This window comes from Pan paniscus, chromosome 6 (genome assembly GCF_029289425.2).
Source record: "Pan paniscus chromosome 6, NHGRI_mPanPan1-v2.0_pri, whole genome shotgun sequence".
In the NCBI taxonomy this organism is placed as follows: domain Eukaryota; kingdom Metazoa; phylum Chordata; class Mammalia; order Primates; family Hominidae; genus Pan; species Pan paniscus.
In genome coordinates, this window is record NC_073255.2 from 102,415,344 (window position 1) to 102,435,870 (window position 20,527).

A 20,527-nucleotide genomic window follows, 5' to 3' on the forward strand; every position below is an offset into this window, starting at 1 on the left:
CTAAACAAAACCTGTAGCTAGACTAAGAAAAAAAGAGAAGATTTAAATAAATAATCAGAAATAAAAAAGGAGACATTGAAACTGATGCCATGAGAATAAAAAGGATAATGAGAGAATATTAGCATTGTATGCTTTCTGAATAACCTAGAAAAAAATGAATCAAACCCTAGAAAGATATAGCTTACCAAGATTAAGTCAAGAAGAAATAGATAACTTCACTGATGAAATACAACTAGATTTAAAGAAAAATTAATGCTGGGTCTTCCCAAACTCTTCCAAAATATTGAAGAAGAGGGAACACTCCCAAACTCATTTTATGAGGCCAGTATTACCCTGATAACACAGCAAGACAATGACACAACAAGAAAAGAAAACTGCAGGTCAATATCTCTGATGGATATAGAATTTAAAATCCATAACAAAATACTAGAGAACTGCATCCAACAGCACACTAAAATGTTCATACACCACGACAATGTAGGTGTTATTTCTAGGATGCAAAGATGACTCAACATATAAATATCAATATAACATATCACATTAAAAGAATGAAGAATATACATTACATGATCATCTTAATAGATGCACAGAAAGCATTTGAAAAATTCAACACACTTTCACGGTAAAATCTCAGCAAATTAGGTATACAAAGAAATTACTTTAACATAATAAAGAACATACATGAAAAGTCCATGGCTAACATCACATTCTATGGTGAAAAACTGAAAACCTTCCCTCTAAATTCAAGAATGAGGCAAATATGCCTATTCTTGTCACTTCTACTATAATAATAAATGTCCTAGCAAGAGCAATTAGACAAGATAAGGAAATAAAAGTCCTCAGAAAGAGAAAAAAGAAGTAAAATTGTCCCTGTTTGTGGATGACCTGATCTCACATATTGAAAATCCTAAAGACTCCACCAAAAACCAAAAATGAAAAAAATCTTTTAGAATGAACAAATAAAACAATAAAATTGAAGGATACAAAATCAAGATACAAAAATAAGTTTTTTATAGTAAGTTTTTGTGTTTCTATGCATTAGCAATGAAATATCTGAAAAGGAGATTACCAAAACAATCCCATCTAAAAAAGCATTTAAAAATACTTAGGAATAACCTTAACTAAGGAGGTGAACAATCCTGTGTAATGAAAAGTACAAAACATCAATGAAACAAAGAAGACACAAGTTGAAATACATCCTGCACTTATCAATTGTCAAGCATAATGTTTTTAAAATATCCATAACCAAAATAATCAATGCAATCCCCATACAAATTGCAATTGTTGTCTTCACAGAAGTAGAAAAATAGCTTAAAGTTTATATGGAAGCCCCAAAGACCCCAAATAGCCAAAACAATTTTGAGAAAGAATAAAGCTAGAGGCATCACACTTCTTGATTCCAAAGTATAGCACAAGTCTACACTAATTGAAACAGTATGGTACTAGCATAAAGATAGACATATATAGATCAATAGAGCAGAATACAGAGCCCAGAAATATATCCATACACTTATGGTCAACAGATCTTTGACAAGGGTGAAAAAAATATAAAATGGGAAATGATAATTTCTTTAACAAATAGTATTGGGAAAACAACATCCAAATGTAAAAACACTTAATTTGAACCCTTATCTTACATCATACGCAAAAACACAAACTCAAAATAAATTAAGGCCTTAAATTTAAGACCTGAAACTGTAATAGTAACAGAAGAAAACATGGAGAATAAGCTTCATGACATTGGGCTTGGCAATGATAAATATATAAAAAAATATATAAAATATATATTATATATATAAAATATATAAAAAAATAAATATGATACCAAAGGCACAGACAGCAAAAACAAAAGTGAACAAATGGGATTACATCTAACTAAAAGCTTGTGTGCAGCAAAGATAATAAGCAACAAAATGAAAAGGCAACCTATCAAATGGGAGAAAATATTTGCAAACCAGATATCCAATGAGATTAATTAACAAAATAAAAAAGGGATTTCTGCAACTCAAAGTAAAATCATATCAACAAAAACAAACCTACTAATCCTATTTTAAAAACTGGCTAAGGATTCGAATAGACATTTCTCCAAAGTAGTCATACGAATGGCCAGCAGGCCTATGAAAAGATGCTTAACATCACTAATCATTAGGGAAATGCAAATAAAAACCACAATACAAGTTATCACTCCACACATGTTGATATGGTTAATATTAAATAATAATAATAATAGTAACAAATCTTGGCAGTTAAGAAATTGAACTCCTGTGAACTGTTGGTAACATGTAAAATGGTGCAGCTCTTATGGAAAACAATATGGGATTTTTTTCAAAAAATTTTAAAAAAGAACTAAAATATGATCTAGAAATTCTACTTCTAGGTATTTATCCAAAAGAACTTAAGTTAGGATCTCAACAAAATAATGCATTCTCATGTTCATTGCACCATTATTCACAATAGTCACGCTGTGGAAACAACTTTAATGTCTATCAGCAGGATGGGTGGATGAAGAAAATGTGATATATAAATACAATGGAATATTTTCAGCCTTAAGAAAGAATTTTTGCCATATGTGACAATGTGGATGAACCTTGAGTACCTTATGCTAAGTAAAATAAGCCAGACACAGAGAGGCACATTTCACTAATATGAAGTATCTGAAATAGTCAAATTATTAGAAACAGAAAATAGCATAATTGTTGCCAGTGTCTGGGGAGATAGAGTGACATGGGAAGTTGCTAACCCACTGGCATGAAGTTTCAGGAATGCAAATATGTCAGTTTTAGAGATATATTGCAATATACTGTGCCTGTAGTTAACAATACTGTTATTGGACACTTAAACATTTCTTATGAGGGTAGATTTCATGTTAAGTGTTCTCACAACTATAAAAACTATAAATAAATAAATAAATAAATAAATAAATAAATAAATAAATAAGAGTAGGAGAACTATTTTCTAACTGTCTTACAATGTGCAAGGATCCTCTCTCTGGGACAATACTTCATTTTGTCAGTCAGGTCAGAGAGTGTCAGTTCCATTCCTTTATCAATGAGTTCAGAGTAAACACTTTCAGCCTGTCTGGAATATGAAAGTAGCTGAAAATGTAGAGATTCATTGTCCACTGTCTATGAAAAGAACAGAGTCGCAGAATTTTGAGATTACTATTAATACAGGTTAAATTGTAATCATGGCTCAAAGCTCTCACCTTCCTCAATATGTGGGAAATCGGGAGCAGTATTCCTTTGAGTACATTAGAGTAGAGCAATAATTCAAAGACTTGTTATATAACTAGAGAGCTTAGACAAGTATATGTTGTATGCATGATAGTTGATTTCTAGTTTTTACCTGCATCAAATAATTGTCAAAGTGTTCTACATTCCACTGCACATAAATTTCCTCACACAGTCCATTGATTTATTTTTTTTCGACGAGTAATGATTGAATGTACTATGTTCCAGAAATACGCTGAGGTTACAAAACCTCAGAAATAGTCTGAGGTTACAAAAACATGTTAGATATAGTGCTTGCCCACAAGGAATATTTGAATAAGGGATATAGGCATGTAATTCATAATTATAGTGTTATAAGTGCCTATGATTAGAGTATGGAATGGGTGGTATGGAATTACATAGAAGGGGTATCTAAATAAGGTGAGGGATTAAAAAAAATTTTGAAGAGATGAACTATTTCAGTTATACATAAAAAATGAAGAGAATAATGAGAAAGATATAATATAAAAGTTCATAAAGCTATTAAGTAGGGGGATTAATAACCGTTGAGGGAGAAAAAAACTGTGCTTTAATATATCACTAAGTCTAAGTCATAAAGTAATTATATTTTATAAGAATTGTTAATTTTGATCATTAAAAAGTGATCTATTTAATTTTTGTGGCAAAGCTGCTCATTGTCCCCCAATATACATTATCTTTTTTTATCAGTAAGGGAGCTAGGCCTAGTATAAAGCTTGCAGCTAAGATTGGTCTATAATTAATGATTAAATTTTGGTCCATAGGATATAAACAGGAGCAATGTCCTTAAAAAACAGTAACATATCCTTCTCTATCCCTTCCTCCTTACAGGTGGTGAGAATACAGACATGTTGGCTGAAGGTGAACAGTCTTTTTGGACAATGCTGTAATAATTGCAAGTTGAAGATGGCAGAGAAAAACATACAGGAGCCCAAGTCCCTGCTGGCCCCATGGACCAGCATCCCACTCCCACCCATGGATTAGCTATCCTGGGCTCTTTTTTTTTTTAATTGGAGAGAGAAACAAATATGCATATCAGAGTTTTCTATTACTCAGAGCCAAACGATCATAATGAATACAGTTTTATTCTTACAACCCTCATTTAAAAAATATTTTGTAAATGAATGACAAAGTTAAGTAGAATAACAGTTAACATTTCTAGATCACCTCTGGTGGCCTAACACTTTACCTAGGTATATGTATCTCATCTAAGTCTCTCAGCATCCCTTGAGGTAGGCCTTATTATTAGCTGCTCCAATTTACAGTGGTGAAGGCTCAAGGTCAAAGAGGTAGTGAAGAGATCAATCAGGATTTGAACCAGGCAGTTGAAATCGAGTGTCTGGCTCTTCCTGTCTTGCATATTCTGCCTTTCCTAACTAGATACAAACTAAGAAAAACAAAACAATTGAATTTGTTTTCTGAAATCATGAAGACAAAATTAATAAATTCATTGAGTTTTCAAAATATATTTTCTGTCCTTTTCACTAGGCATGCAAACTGCAATATGTTTCAAAAAACAAAGCTATCTGAAAATAATACATTTTAGATATACATGTTCTAGGAATCATGTTCATGAATTTAAGATAGAAAAACCTGAAATCTCAACAGCATATAAAAACATAAACTTCTGAAAATATAAATTAAATAACAACTTTTTAAATTACTTTTAAATAGACAGACATCCAATTCATATAACTCTACCATTCCTGTATGTTTTCAACTGATGTATTACTTCTCCTATTATTAAGTCAGCAGTCAATGACAGCAGGAACTTTTTCCTGTAAAATATAGATGGTCATATAATTTCCAGTCTGGACTGGACTTAGAGAAAACCTAATTCAATCTGTTTAATTTATCAATAAAAAAACTATTAGAGAATTAGAAGAACTACATGTTGTAGCAACTTAATTACAGTTTGAATTGTATTTAGATCTAGTTCTAATTGTAAATCTAGTAACAGCTTCACTACGTCTCATGTATGAAAAGAATCTTCTGCCTCCATTTGATGGAAAAGTAGGCAATCTGCTTAAGATATTTACAGGCTAAATATCCCTGTACAGGTTGAGGGTTTCATGGTGTCTATTATTTGCTTTATTTATTTATTTATTTATTTATTTATTTATTTATTTTTATTTATAGAGATGGGATCTTGCTATGTTACCTAGGCTGGGCTCAAACTCCTGGCCTCAAACTCCTGGCCTCAGGGATCCTCTTTCCACAGTTTCCCAAAACACTTGGATTATAGACATGAGCCATCATGCTCGGCCAAGGTGTCTATTATTTGATAGTAAATATAATATTATTTGAAAATAATAGTAGTTTATTGTACTCAATGTATCAGCCAGGCAAAAGTTTCTAGTCTGGAGATGGTTATTTGTAGGTTTATAAACCACTGAAATTGCATAGCAAAATATTTACATGTAATCATATATTCTTCTGAGGAATGAGTACATAGTTTTTTTAGATATTCAAAGTATTGAATAATTGAAAAACATTGAGAGAAGTGCCCACTTCAAATGTCCTGATTATCTGCTGAAGCATTTTTTCCTCACCACTTCATTCACAATTATTTGCTCTTATTTTTTTTTTCTGCAATAATTTGGAAACTGAGACATAATCCAGATAAAAGGAAAAAAGGATGTCCATAATTGCTCTGGGACAATTGCCCCATTAAGTAAAACAGTAAAACAAATAAAAACAAAACACAAAATGTGAATGGCTTGGATGAAATAGTTGCAATGAGAAGGCAGCAGTGTGAGTATTCACTGCCGTCATAGAACATACGTGTAATCCTGAGAAAGAGGCAGAAGAGAAATGTTCCTTGAATAAGCTCCCTTCTTATCTTTTAGCAAAAAAAAGTGAACTGGTTTTTAAATATCACACCGTTTAGGAAAATGGATCATGAAACACATTTGACTTCACAGGTATTTCACATTAACTTATTCTTTAGGTATGGTGATGGCTGAAAGATACAAATGAAATAATTGTTCATGAGACTGTCAAAAACACCAATCATGCAGCACATCTCACACTCTTAACTAAGAACATTCGGCTCAGTTAGGAGTCTCCATCTATAAAGAGTTTCAATATAAAGTAAACATGGCAAATGATTTCTCCTCCTTCCTTTGGAGAGGTCACATTTGAGGTTCGCCAGCAATGCAAGATGGGAAAGCCTGGCTTGTGCTCACCTGCTAAGAGTTCAACAGAGAGCTTGCACAGTCAATGCCTGGTGTTTAATGGGCAGCGCTGAATTTATCACCTGAAACTCTAACAAGCTAATAAGCCATTTATTAATTTGTGTTAGTCTGGGCACCATAGAATTGCCCTAACTTGAAAACAACCACTCTCCCAAGATATGCGAAAATTCTCAGGCAAAATAGTTGCATGCATTGCTTTGGAAAATCAAGTTTACCAGGCAGGTTTTGTTGTGCTCTTCTCAGCATGGTTCTTAGTATCTAAAGTGCCACCACATGTTGTAACAATAAAGCTATTGCTTATCAATCAGACCAAGTTGACAACCAACAAATGCTGCTATGAGTTGTTGTAGGCTGGATTACAATCCTCTCCTTGGTAACCCATCAGTGTGTGTCTAATAAGCAGTGTTCAGTAATGTTCAGCGTAGTAAATTCATGTAGAAACACTTAGAAATTACAATAAAAACAACAACAAAACAAACAAAACAAGAAAGAAAGGCTATGTGTGGAGAAACTTTTCCAGAAACAACTAATTATAAAAGTACACAGTTTCCACAAGGGGACAAATACACTCCTTTTTAAAGACTTGAATAATTCTAGACAACACCATGTTTTTTATTAAAACCTAACCTTACAAGTAACACTGAACTGTTCTTAAAGATTGATGGGCATTCATCACCCTCCTCTTTGATGGAAGGTGTTGATACATTTTTGGTGGTAGCTTAGCTACATCCTTCTTTAACTCTTTCAGAAGTTTTAGATGAAGACCATTTGAACATAGTGATTTATGGCCACTTAATTTCTCATATTTTTTCAATCAGGTCTTTGTTTTGATTTCTCTGACAGTTCTCCACCTTCTTTCTTTGTACGAAGTAATTCCAGAGTAGATACTTCTTCATCATCCTGGAAAGCAAGCCAAGCACAAAGCATCCATTCAGTCTCTTTGTATTTTTTGCTATCTCTTTGGAATGTTTCATTCCCAACATCGTCTAATAGGTCAATATAATCTTCAGTGGATTTTGCATTTCTGATATAATTGTCACTTGTCTGAAGGGAATTCTTTTATTATGCACTTAGGAGTGACTTTTGATTTTTTTTTGACATTATCCCTAAAGATTAGTATTGTGGTCTCTGATCACTTCTCCTCCATCTTTTCCAAACTCAAACATTTAACCTTCATATTTACTTTTGTTGGTGTTCACAAATCTCTGATAATGTATCCTTAGACAGGGTATATGGTATTTCTATGTATTTAAGTTTCCTACCTTTTTCCTTTTGGACCTTTCTAACTAATCTCCTTGTTGTTGTTTTTCTCAAACTTATCAAAATTTGAGTATCTATATGTGTCCCTTTGATGTAAAGTTTTCTATGAAAATGTCAAATGTGATTATGTCATCACTACTGCTAATTTTTAAATTTATCATCTTTTACCTTAAACCAATGAGTCAAAAGTCACAGAAGCTATACCAACACTCTAATTTCCTAAATGATGTGCTTGTAAAAAAAAGTATTTATCCCACAGTGATACAAGTTTCATGACTTAAATACAATGTACAAATCTTGTTATTTTTATGCCACCTTTTAAAATGTGCCAGTCATGTCAAAATAGCCAGAACAAGTTTCCCCATCTACCAACCCTCTCCCCAGACTTGCCACTGCTGTCCCATGCTCTATATAACATGCCTTTGTTGTAATGCAAAGTTTATGTCTTGTATTTTAATATGATAAACCAATCACAACGAAACATAGGTTTCTTATTAACACATGTCAATCACTCTTTGGTACTCCACCAACACTTATGTATAGTAACCATAGTTTATCTTTCTTTGTATAAATAAAACAATGTGTCTCTCTCACTTTTCTAACCATTTCAATGTAATGCCTAGTGTCAGACAAACCAAACTAAGCAGTGGTGAACCTATTCTTACTTCTTCCAGATTGAATAAATCTAATCAAATAGTTTTGTATCATCACAGATTCTCTTTTGGAAGAAACCATGAAAGAATTGCCAAATTCCTGGATTAACTGAAAAACATACAAATATTTCAGCAAAATCTTAAAGTGACTTTGTAAAAAACCATAAACCCAGTATATACTTTGCTGTTACTAGGGACATTTGTTCTGAACTTAGATCTTAGACTATTTTATAATCACCTATTTCTCTTATATGGATTATTCAGATTACCAGATCACTTACAGACCTCATTGTCAATATTTCCCAAGTGCCCACAGTTTACAGAAAACACACCTGGCTCTGTATCCAACTGGTAATATTTGCACTTAAATTCAGATTCAGAATATCCTATCCTTGGAAGGAACTCAGGCCTTTCACAAGATAAACAGGCTTCAGACAAATGTTATGGATGGATTGTATATCTCCCAGATTCACATATTGAAGTCCTAACCCCAAAAGTACCTTGAAATGTCGTCTTATTTGGAAATAGGGTCATTACAGATGTAACTAGTTAAATTGAGGTTATACTACAGTAGGGTAGGCCCCAAAACCATATGACAGGTATCCTTATAAAAAGGAAATATTTGGACAGAGAAACACACACACACACGGAGAATTCTATGTGAATATTGCTGTTAAAATGCTACAAGCCAATGAACAACCAGAAGCTAGGAAAAAGGGTTGGAACTGATCTTCCCATATCCTTACAGGGAATACAGCCCTGTCAAAAACTTGATCTCAGACTTTTGGCCTCCAGAACTGTGAAACAATTCCATTTCATTTATTTAAGCCACCCAGTTTGTGATATTTTGTTATGGACTTTTTAGCAAAATAATGCAACAAAATTCAGTATTGTTAATCAATATCAAATAATGAATCAGGCAAATAATGAATGATGGGCAGAGAAAAGGGAAATTAATACAAATTTGAAGGATTGTTATTTTATATAATCCTGAAGTGTAAATTTTTTCTATAATTGCTGGTTAATTATCAGCTTGCTCTTCAGAACCCACATAGCACTTGTTTCATATGTACGTTAACAGTGCTTTTCACACAGTTATGATCATTTATCTTCAGGTCTGTCTCTGTCATTATCTCAAAATCGAAGAAGCCTGGGACCACCTGTAGCTTCTTCACCTCAGAATCCTATAATGGTACATGACACATAGTACATGTTCATTAAATGTCTTCAAAAAACGATGAGACTATCTTTGCCATCATATTTAGAATTTTAGCTATATTGTTATTTAAGTAAGATTTTTACTCAAAATAGTTATAAACGAGACATACAAAACAGTTCCAGACTGGACTCTCACCATATCTTTTTTCAACACGATTACTACAAATGAGATATATTGTTTTTTAAAAGGGTTTTAGAAGACCAAATTTACTGATGATATAGTGGACTGAAAAGTAAGAGTGAAGAGACAGAAAGCAGTCCCTGGCCTCTGAACTAGATTTCTATTTGTAGATTCGTAGTTGTTGTCTGTTTCTCAGAACTTAGCATTAAGAGAAGGCATAAAAATATTGCCATGTGTTAACCTCTATTATAGACCCAGCTTGTCCTGCTAGGCCAGGGATGGAAGTATGTGAGCTGAAACACACATCTTAATGTGAACCAGACTTGGTGGGGGATTCACCACTGTATCTTGCCAGGTATTCAAGCCTTCCAGATATTCTGCATCTTTTGATGATCTGCCTATAAATTCTTTCGGTCTCAGAGACTGAGCCCAATATTTCTTCTCCTCCTCCTCCCTCTGACCTCCGCTGTGTCTCATCTGCATTGTACAGTCTGACACAAGCTACCATGGTTTTGTCTCACTTTCATTTTGCTGCATCTGTTTCACTGCATAACCCAGATAATTGTGTTTCCAAGCATAGCCTGGAAATCTGATTTCTGTTCCTGATAGATAATTCAGTTTTATTTTTCTGACTCCGTGTCTTAACCCATTAAGAAATATCCAAGACATAGCAGTTAATCACAAGTGTGGAAGCATAGATTTCTGATCTCTGTCCCCAGATGTATGTGAAGTGGTCCTGCATTTGATCTTGAAAGATGTGTTCCCCAGGTAACTGCTATGAACAAGAGCTACTATTGGTGGGCTCCTGTATTTTAATCAAAGGGGAAGAAATAAAGCATTTACAAACACTATTTCTGAATCTCATTAGTTCAAAACATATTGGGTATATTTATACAGTATTGCTGATTAAGTTTGCTTTGTACTGAAACTATTTATTGTAGATTCTTATTGATTTTCAACAAACTTCCATGAGATTTAAGTTACTGAGAAAAAGTTGTAAGTTTTCTCTCACTGTCATTATATTCCATCTCAAAAACATTTGATATAAATACATTGGAGATTAAAAAATATTTGATACTACTACAATGGAGATTGAAAGTTGAAAGACCCCAGATTCAATGAAGCTTAAAGTTGTCTGTTGGGCTGATAAAATATTTTTAAGGTTTATTTGTCAACAAGATTTAAAGGCAGTATATTTCCACCCACTTCCCTTCATGTAAAACAAAAACAAAACTAAATTCTGAATCTCCAACTGATGTTGAAAAAAAAAAAATGAAAGATCTGGCAACATAATACTTACATTTCCACATGACTGAAATTGACTATAATATGGTATGTTTAGTTTGCCAGAATCCCCACCTCTCCCTCTTATCCCTACCAAACTTACTTCATTCACGAGAGATAGCTGCTGGCTCCTGTATTAATTTAAATAACCTGTAAATTGCCCAAGATGTTGATGTTTTATGCAGATGATTTCAGTAGGATGAATTCTACATCTTACTGAAAAAAATGTTTTTCAATAGAATTGTGTTTTTTTGTTGGGTGTAACTTGCCCATAAACTGACCCACTCAGTACAGATACATATGTCCCAAGTGTTAGCCTTTCTTAGCAGAACTTTGACCTTGTGTATATAAGCTTTTTGTTCAATAAGGAAAACCATCAATTACGTTATGTTGTTTGGTACCAAAAATGCTTTGATCTTTTTTAAGGGTATTTATTACAAAGGAAAGCAGGGTGAGAACCCTCTGACAGACATGAGGCCATGAGGCTTTATATGAAAACCTCAAGCATCTGTGACTGACTGGCATAAAACCATGGGTATAAAATGCTTCAGATCTGATCCACCTCACCTTTCTGGATTTGATTTCTAGCTTTTCTACTCACTAGGTATGTATTTGTGGAAAAATCCCAATCTTCCTGAGCCTGAGTTTTTAAATTTGTCACATTATTTCTTTTTTCATGTACTTTTAAAAAAATTTTATTTTAGGTTTGGGGGTACATGTGAAGGCTTGTTACATACATAAACATATGTCTTGGGGGTTGTTGTACATATTATTACATCACCCAGGTATTAAGCTCAGTACCCAATAGTTATCTTTTCTGCTCCTCTCCCTCCTCCCATCCTCCCACCTCAAGTAGATCCCAGTGTCTGTTGTTCCCTTATTTGTGTTCTCAAGTTCTTATCATTATTTCTAAGATTCCAAATATGATCTCTAAAAACCCACTGAATTCCTTAGAAAACTTCAATAAGACTCCATTGCATTTTGAAAGTTATCATTCTAATTAGCACATTAGAAATTCATGGCCACAACTCAAATGTTTTACAGTAAAACCATTTTGCAAATTAACCTAAAGTTGCTGAACTCATTGATCTATGGGCAGTATATTGTTTTTTTTTTTTTAAAAACTTCATATTTTCATCACAGTATGTTAAATTTCAGATGGAATTTCACCCTAGAATCTATTCTAACTGCTAAAGGTTTTGAATGTATTAAATTGCAATTCAACTCTCTGACACCTCCCCACTTTCTGTTTCATCTTGAAAATAGGCTCTACCTCTCCCCTGAGTATTAGAAGTCTGAAAAGAAGAGCTGTCTCCATGAAGATGGGCCAAATGCCCTCCTTCCTGTGGCTGATTGTGCTACATCATCCCAACATGATAAACCAGAAATCTTTGAGTGAGTTTAACTTCCTATCCCTCCCTGATCCTGCAACACCCAAATAGTCATGTAATTTGTGCATTACTTATATCCATCCCCTAGCCAACCTGTTGAGGTTTTGTAACAAACTCTTTGCCCAAGGCCTGTCCCCTTAAAAATCTGTGACAGTATTTTCAAACTGGTACTTCTGCAACATGTGCTTAACTATTTCTTTCTTTTTCATAAAACCACTGTCCTCTTTTTCACAGCATTGTGAAGTCAACATGTGATGGTCATAAGAACACAAGACTTGGGGAAGATGACAAGCCAGGGTTTATATTGATGCTCTCCAATGTTAGCTACATAGTCACAGAAAGTAGCTGACTATGTTTGAAAGGCAGGTATTAAAAACATTACTTTAGGGGAAAGAGGTATATAGGTTTTACGTGTCACCACAGAAGGCAAAACTAGGACTTCCTGATAGATATGATAGGAGTATATATTTTCAATGTAATACACTGAAGAATCTTCATTGAAGCAACTTCAAAATGAAATTTAATGTTTTATGAAACACAATTTCTTCATCCTTAAATGTATTTTAGTAGAGAAAATGTGACTACGAGTTAAAGAAAGAAATGCATGTATCAGATGAGAAAGAAGGGAGGTTGCATGAGGAAGCAGCAAAAGATGTTTCCAATCTGAGATTTTCAAATTCTCTAGTTTTAGTTTAATTGAATTGGCTTAAATTAAATTCTCATTCAAGTATATTTTATACTTGAATTTCAGGACTATATTCGTTTATAGAAACAAAGTGTACTAAATGTAAAACTTCTTTATCAAATGGATATATACTATAAAATAACTTTCAAACTTAATTTGTATAGAATTTGTACTTGGATTTAGGGATGTATGAGCCAATATTATGTTTAATTCTTTAGTGGTTGAGAAAATTTTAATACATTTCTTGGGGAATCTATACGCATGTACATACACAACAGATTTTGTGATAATTCTGTACAACTATCTACTGCTCTACTTTTCTCATTGTTCCCAAATACTGAAAAATTCAGAACATTATATTTTCTTTGAAATGAATAGATTATTTATCAAAGAAATTACACTATTAATCTTAGAGTTTCTATAGTGATTCAAACATCATTTACATTTATTTCATTTATATTTATTTACATTTATATTTACATATACTTCAAGAGAGTTTTCTTTTGAATTATATGTTTTTCAGAATCTAAACAATTTTTGTCCTTGAAAAAATTTGTTGTTGTTGTTTTGAAATAATGTTTTTGTTTCATTTAGGCCTAAATGTAAGGAGATAAATTGCTACAAACGCTAATGGTCTTTTTTATGATGTGAATACCTGTCCGTGTGATTGAGACCACCAACCAATTTCCTATAAACCATCAAGCAACATCATGTGTTAACAATTTTCGGTCGCTTTTAATCTGGTTTGGATTCAAAATGGTAAAACAGAGGTGAAAGGTCGGATTAAAAAAAAAAGAAGAAATTCTCCTGGGCTAACCAGCCTTTTGAATTTTCTGAATTTAAGTTAATTATATCATTAGAATTTAATGAAATTATGAACATGTTCACCTTCATTTCACAGTAACACTTCCTTGTTCAGATTAGAATCAATCTTTTAATGTTTATCTAGGTGTTGATAAAGAGAACTACAGAGCACCTAGTGCTTTTTTAAGGCACTTCATTATTAGATTTTGAAGTGAGACCATAATTTAAGATTTGGTGAGGGAAATGTTTTTTTTAATGGTAAATGAACAATATTTTTGTTATGTTCTTTTGGAATTTGCATTTAAAATTTACTCACTGGTTAAATATTCATCTCAATGCTGCAGTTTTAATTTTTGACCTGAGTGTTATTATATTTTTATCACGCTTATTTGTAAAATTAAGAAAATATTTAATATTAAGTAGTTTAATAAAATGACTATTTCTTTTAACCAATATAAATATAAGATAAATATGTCTTCTAAACTTTCATATATGGATAACCTTTTGAACTTAGATTCCAAAAAGTGAGGATAAATTTATAACTATATTACAGGTTTCATACTTCACTTATTATTAGTGTTTTTAGATTATCTTACCAAAATAGATGATTCTGTGAAGGGCTTAATGGCTCCAGCTTAACTTTATGAACTTAGTCACTTTTAAAAAAAAAATTTAAAAATTTTTAGTCACATTTTTATTATTGTATGTTGCTTTCTCTTGTCATTTTAAAATTTATTTATTAAATAACAGAAAAGTTTAGATAAATATTAATGGAATGTGACATAAAAGTGATAAAGATGAAAGATAACAGTATTTGTAACATTTGTTTCTTTTTCAGATGATACTAAATGAAGTAATTAATTACAGGGATATAGATTTCAAAAAAAATATTAAATAGGCTCTTGGATTTTTTACAATCTTTAATAACAGTAATGAAATATGAACACATTTTTAAAAAGTTTTAAATGGCAATTTGATAAAAAAATGCAATGGTAAAGAGACTATACAAATCAGAATACACCTCAAAAGAAGGACAACCATAAGTATTTCATGATTTAATAAAAATATAAGTTGAAATACTTAAATTTTAAAATTAAAAACAACTTATAATCAACTATGATCAATTGTGATCATTCTCTTCTACTAAGATGATAAAGGTGACCTTTATAGGTTTTACAGCTGTTAAATATTTGTATGTTTGGCATTTTTTCTCTTCAAAAAATCCTTTAACACCCAAAGTTGTATTTATAATTTTATCCTCATTTTATCTTAAAGAGGATAAAAACATTTTTTAAGCTTCGGGCTCCACAAAACTTAGATCATCTCCTTTGTTCAAAGTAATACTGGTTAAGAAATATTTAAAATTCACTCAGATGACGAATGGTTTAAATTTCTAAACAAGAAGGAATTACAATCACTTTGGCTTTTAGATTCTTCCTCCCCTTCCATTTTCATCTCTGCGCAGTGCTAAGCTGTCTAATGCAAAGCCTTCTCTAACCGTGCAATGAGAAAAAGGTTTGCATATGTGGAATGAGAGAGTTCATAAATACCAACAAAATGTCTCAGCCCAATTTTTGAGACAAGAGATTCTTATGATAGTCATTATTTCCTATTTATTTTATTCCTTCAATGACACATTGTTTATCAATATAACTAACTTGAAACACAATTTCAACTCTGCCAACTGACTTTTGCTTTGGAAGATAAATTAATCTGTAATTAACAGAAAATCCAAAATAAGTGTGGCTTAAGCAATAGAAAAGTTTATAACATTCTGAATTAATTGTAAGCGTCTCTAACACTGGTCTGAAGCCCCACATTATCAGGAATGCCAGCTCTTTCTCTTTTATGATCTGTTGATCACAATATACAGTTTCTACATCATTTTCTAAGGCAGCTCCTCAAGTAAATGCCTGAAGTAAGAAAAAACATGGTAGTAACAGATTCCTCCTTTAAGACACTTCCCGGATATTCCACAAGGCACTTCTACTTATAGGTCATTGGTCAGAATCGTGTTACATGGAAAATGAATTATTTATCCTGAGTGTCCCAGGGCATAGCTAACCTCCAGCGGTTATATAAGATGTCCATGCCGTATAAACTACGTTATGTTTGTAACTACCGTTTTCCAGTTCATTATCTTTATTGTGGCTATCTAATAATTTGAAAGTACCATGCTCAATTCTCGTTACTGCACAGTTTCCATTTGTATAGAAATGAATAAATTATTGGAGTCATTCACAGCCACTATTTTTAGTTGTCATTCGTAGAGAGTATAATTTAAGATAGGAAGTTTGTAGTTCTTTTTAACTTTTTTCCCTTAAGGCTAATCTTAGGAGATGAGCCTAAGAGTGCACAGTTCTCTCAATGCAAATGTAATATTGTATTGGAATATTATGTATCATAATATTCTTATAACTAAAAAGAAATATTATTTCACATCATCTGAAATCCTAAGAAGTAAAATAAGAAAATAAATAATGTAATAGAATATCTGAAAATTAGATATATCAAAAATAAGATAAGTAAGTAAAGGAAGAATACTTAGTTAATGAACTAGGGAAGAAGTAAACCACCAAAGGTGCTTGAAGTTTCAGATAATAGCAAGGAAAGCAAAATGGAAGGGGAAAAGGCGAAATGATTATATTCATATTATATTTTTACTAAATGGGAAAAGAATGAAGCCAATAATATAGTTAAAAAGGAGAAGGAGGTGCATAATTTTAATGGCTAAACAATACATATTCATGAACAACATAGAAGGGGACAGGAAAGTAATGTAATTTTATGCACCAGTTCTTTATTTTAAAAATAGATATGGTAGGCCTACTATATTCCAAGTGGTATTCTAGACTCTGGAAATAAAGGAGTGTATAAGACAAAGTCTGTGACTTCAAGAGTTTATATTTTAGGAGTGATAAAAGCAATAAAAAATAAACAAATATAAAATTAAGTGCTGTCCGTTAATTATTAGTATGGTGAGGAAAATAAAATAGCATAAGGAGACACAGAATGATTTACAGAAGGTAAAATGGCAGGCAATTAGAGAAGGTGGAAGGGCAGGGCACAGAGTGGTTTACAGAAAGTGGCAACTATTTTGCAGTTACAGTCTGAGAATGCCTTTCTGAAGATGTTATATTGGAGCAGAGCAAAATTGTGACAACAAGATTCTTGGAGAAAAATGTTCCAAAGGAAATGTCTCAACTTGCACCCAGGTTCTGAAATTTGAAGACAGATAAGGCTCTAAAAGAATTGTGCTTAGGTTTATTACAGATCTCATCATCCAGGAGTAAACATTACTTCGAACATGTTCCAAAGGCACAGAATGAGAGGAATAATATGATGTTGCTATCATTTATAAAAGGCTGAAGATTGTGAAGCAAATTATTAACCCTAGAAACAATGCTGAAATGCACAAAAAATCAACTGATAACTTAGTTTCCTAGATTTTCCTTTTTTAGGTAATTAGCAATGGTACATTTAAATAAAAAAAAGAAATGAAACAGGATTAATGTTCTTTGTCATATTTTGAAGGGACTCAATATCCCTCCACCTCTTCCATGTTGAAAAATAATAATAAACCAAATTGCTCCTGTCCTAGAAAAATAGACATACAACTAAAATAAAATGACATTAATATGTACTTGATGAAATGATACCAATTATTACATGTTACTAGAAAACCACAGAACAGGGGTTTCTAATTCACCCCAGAGAACGTTCAGTGAAGCCATCAGTGATTAAGTGTTATTTGATCAATGGTGTGTTGCTGCAGTTTTCAGGCAAAATATAAGTAGCATAACAGAATTAGGAATGAACAAAAGAAACGACTGGAGAAATATCCAGGTGGGAAATTTTTTGATTAGCTAGCAAGACTTAAGGAAATGGACAAATCAATCATGACTCCCAAAATTTGAATGTAGAGCTACTAATTTAGATGGGCCCTACAAGACTAGGACAACATAGAGAGGAGGAGATGGGAAATCAGTTAAGCATACCACCCAAGGCCTATTCTATTAATGCTGAATTTAATTACGTGGCATAACTAGATCGATAAGGGACCAAGGGGAGAAGAGTTAATTTATATGCCCCATCTCCTCTGAGTGGCTATTTAGGTTATTAGAAAAGCACATAGTAGGGGTTCCTAACCCCTAGTGTACATCATTTTATATACTAATAGGTTTTGAAGCTGTTACTTCCTTGTATTTCCTCTCTCTTGGTATTTACTCAATGATGATAATTATGATTTCACATGAGACTAAGAAATAATGGGATACTATTATGCTTTTATTCTAATAAAAGATATCCAGTGGCAGTTGAATACAGAAATCTGAAAATCAAGGTAAATTTTGGAAATCATCAGCATACGAGTTGGGGTGAAATCATAAAAGTAGATGAAATAATAGAGAGAATATAAAGAGCAAAAAAGAAATTTAACTTGGAGAAAGGGACTCACAAATAAAATAGAAGGATAAGGCAAATCACATGTATTCAATAATTCCATCAATTATATAATCCTGCAGTTCCTAGACAATAAATCAACAATGTCAGATTCTATTTAAGTCAGGCACTTTTAGTTAATGCTTTGACACGAATTGTTATTTGGTCATTCCAAGTAAAATTCAAATGCTCTAACTGCTAATATTTTCCTTATAGTAGTACTTGAGTACTCTGAAAAGCATATTGACACATTTTAATTATAAATTAGTAAAAACAATTATGTAAATATTTACTTAAAAGCTCTATCATTGGTTGTATTTACAAGAACACCTTTTGGTTACAAGTCACAAAAACTCAATAAATAGTAGAATATGTTGGCTCAGAAACATAAAAATTCAGGGTCATTTAGGTGTAGCTGGATCCAGGAACTCAATAAAATAATCAAATATCAGATAACCTGTCTCTTTTTATGCTCTGTCTCTGCTCAATTTTACTTTCTAATGGTTTCATGCTCAAGAAGTTTGTCTCCTGGCCATCATCAGATATAGTTTGGATTGTGCTTAACAACTAGCAATGCCAGAGAAAAGTGCGTAGCATCCCCTTCCCAAGATTTATATCAATCTTCGGAAGATAAAGTCATATGCACCATAAAATTCAGGAAGTGAAGCCAGGTGATTATAGACTCTACCAAGTGAAAGAAAGAGCTGTCCTCCTTAAGGAAAAAGATGCAAAGAAAAAGATGCCAGGAAGATAAAAACAACGAATATCAACTGCACTACCTAGGCATGTTATAGGTAAAAGGATCAAGAGTCAGTATTTGAAAGATATTGTGATCTATCAAAGTATGTATTTTTTTCCATATAAGGAAACATAGTGTTCTTTCACTCCTTACTATGACTGAGAATAGTTCATAGTTCAAATCAAAATAATTAACTATTATTATAATGTTTCTTCAGCAGACATACATAGAAATGAATACTTCTAATGAAGGATTTGAATTGCTCTGTTTTGGATTTGTTAACTATTTGTTTAACTTGTGCTGTCAGAAGTACTATAAATCTATCTTGGATAATTGTATGTGTCTTTTTCTTTTGCTTGATACCCTTAAATGTCACTAGAGACTATCTTTTCTCCATGAATGATTAATTTTAAAAAATTATACATTTAGATTGAAAGATGTGGAAATAGCATAAAATATCAGGAAATCCACCCAGGAAGGAAAGCCAAAAATAATACATCTGCAAAAGTAAAGAGTATAACAGTTATGCCAATGGAATATCAATTTAAAACATAAATAATTATAATCTTGATTGACTATTTCTAAAGCATTTTTACATACGCATATGAAAGCAATGCTAAATTGCATTTTTTTCTGAAAGCTTCTCATCTATGGTTTAAGAAAAGATTTACATATTTTACACAAAAATAAATTTTGCTGCTGCATTCATTAATCATTCAACAGCTATTTGATAGCACCTGTGGCATGCCAATCACTGTTCTCGATTTTGAAGACAGAGAAAAGTACCTACCTTTAGACTTTGCAAAATTAAGAGTTTAAACAATTATGATTTGGGTATAAGATATAAGGAGAAAAAACAATTGAGAATGACTTCCAGGCCTTTGGCCCTAACACGTTGTGTGCATAGTGATTCTATTCAGTGAGATGGGGAGGAAAAGCAGATTGGGATGATATGTGGGGGGAGGGCAGTTATGTTTTGGACATAGTTTAACATGCCTATTATAGCGCCAAATGAAAGCATGAATTAGACAATTGGATACAGAGGTTTCTGTTCGAGAAAGAAGTTCGGCCTGGAGACAAACATTTGGAAGTAAAAAATGGAGAGATGTTAACCAAGGCCATCAGACAAAATGAGATTCTGTAGGGAGAGAAAAAATTAGAGAAGAAAGGGCCAATGATATCCTTGAGGTGCTTGATAATTTAGAGCTGTGGAAAAATGCAGGAGTCAGCTACAAAGATAAAGAAAGTGATGTAGGAATACAGGGCCAAATAAAGAAAGGATTTCAAGATAGACGCAATTGAGTTAACAGTTGCTAAGAAATCAAAAAGGTGAGGACTGAGAACTTGGCAAGATGGTGATTATTAGTAACTTCAATAGGACAAGTTTCAATGCGGTTGTTGAAATAAAGAAAAAATTAAGTTGAGGAAATACATAAAGGGAGAAGTAATAATTGCTTCAAAGACTGTTGCTATAAAGAGAAGTAGAA

General features: G+C 32.5%; 1 long non-coding RNA gene across 1 annotated transcript in view; it reads left to right on the forward strand.

Annotated features, from left to right (window-relative positions):
* LOC130541711 (uncharacterized) overlaps nucleotides 1-20,527 on the forward strand; it is a 51,902-nt gene that overhangs the window by 26,353 nt on the left and 5,022 nt on the right. Inside the window, exon 3 of the long non-coding RNA XR_008955808.1 lies at nucleotides 12,248-12,376. This is a non-coding gene — a long non-coding RNA (uncharacterized LOC130541711). The remainder of the gene's footprint in view (nucleotides 1-12,247; nucleotides 12,377-20,527) is intronic.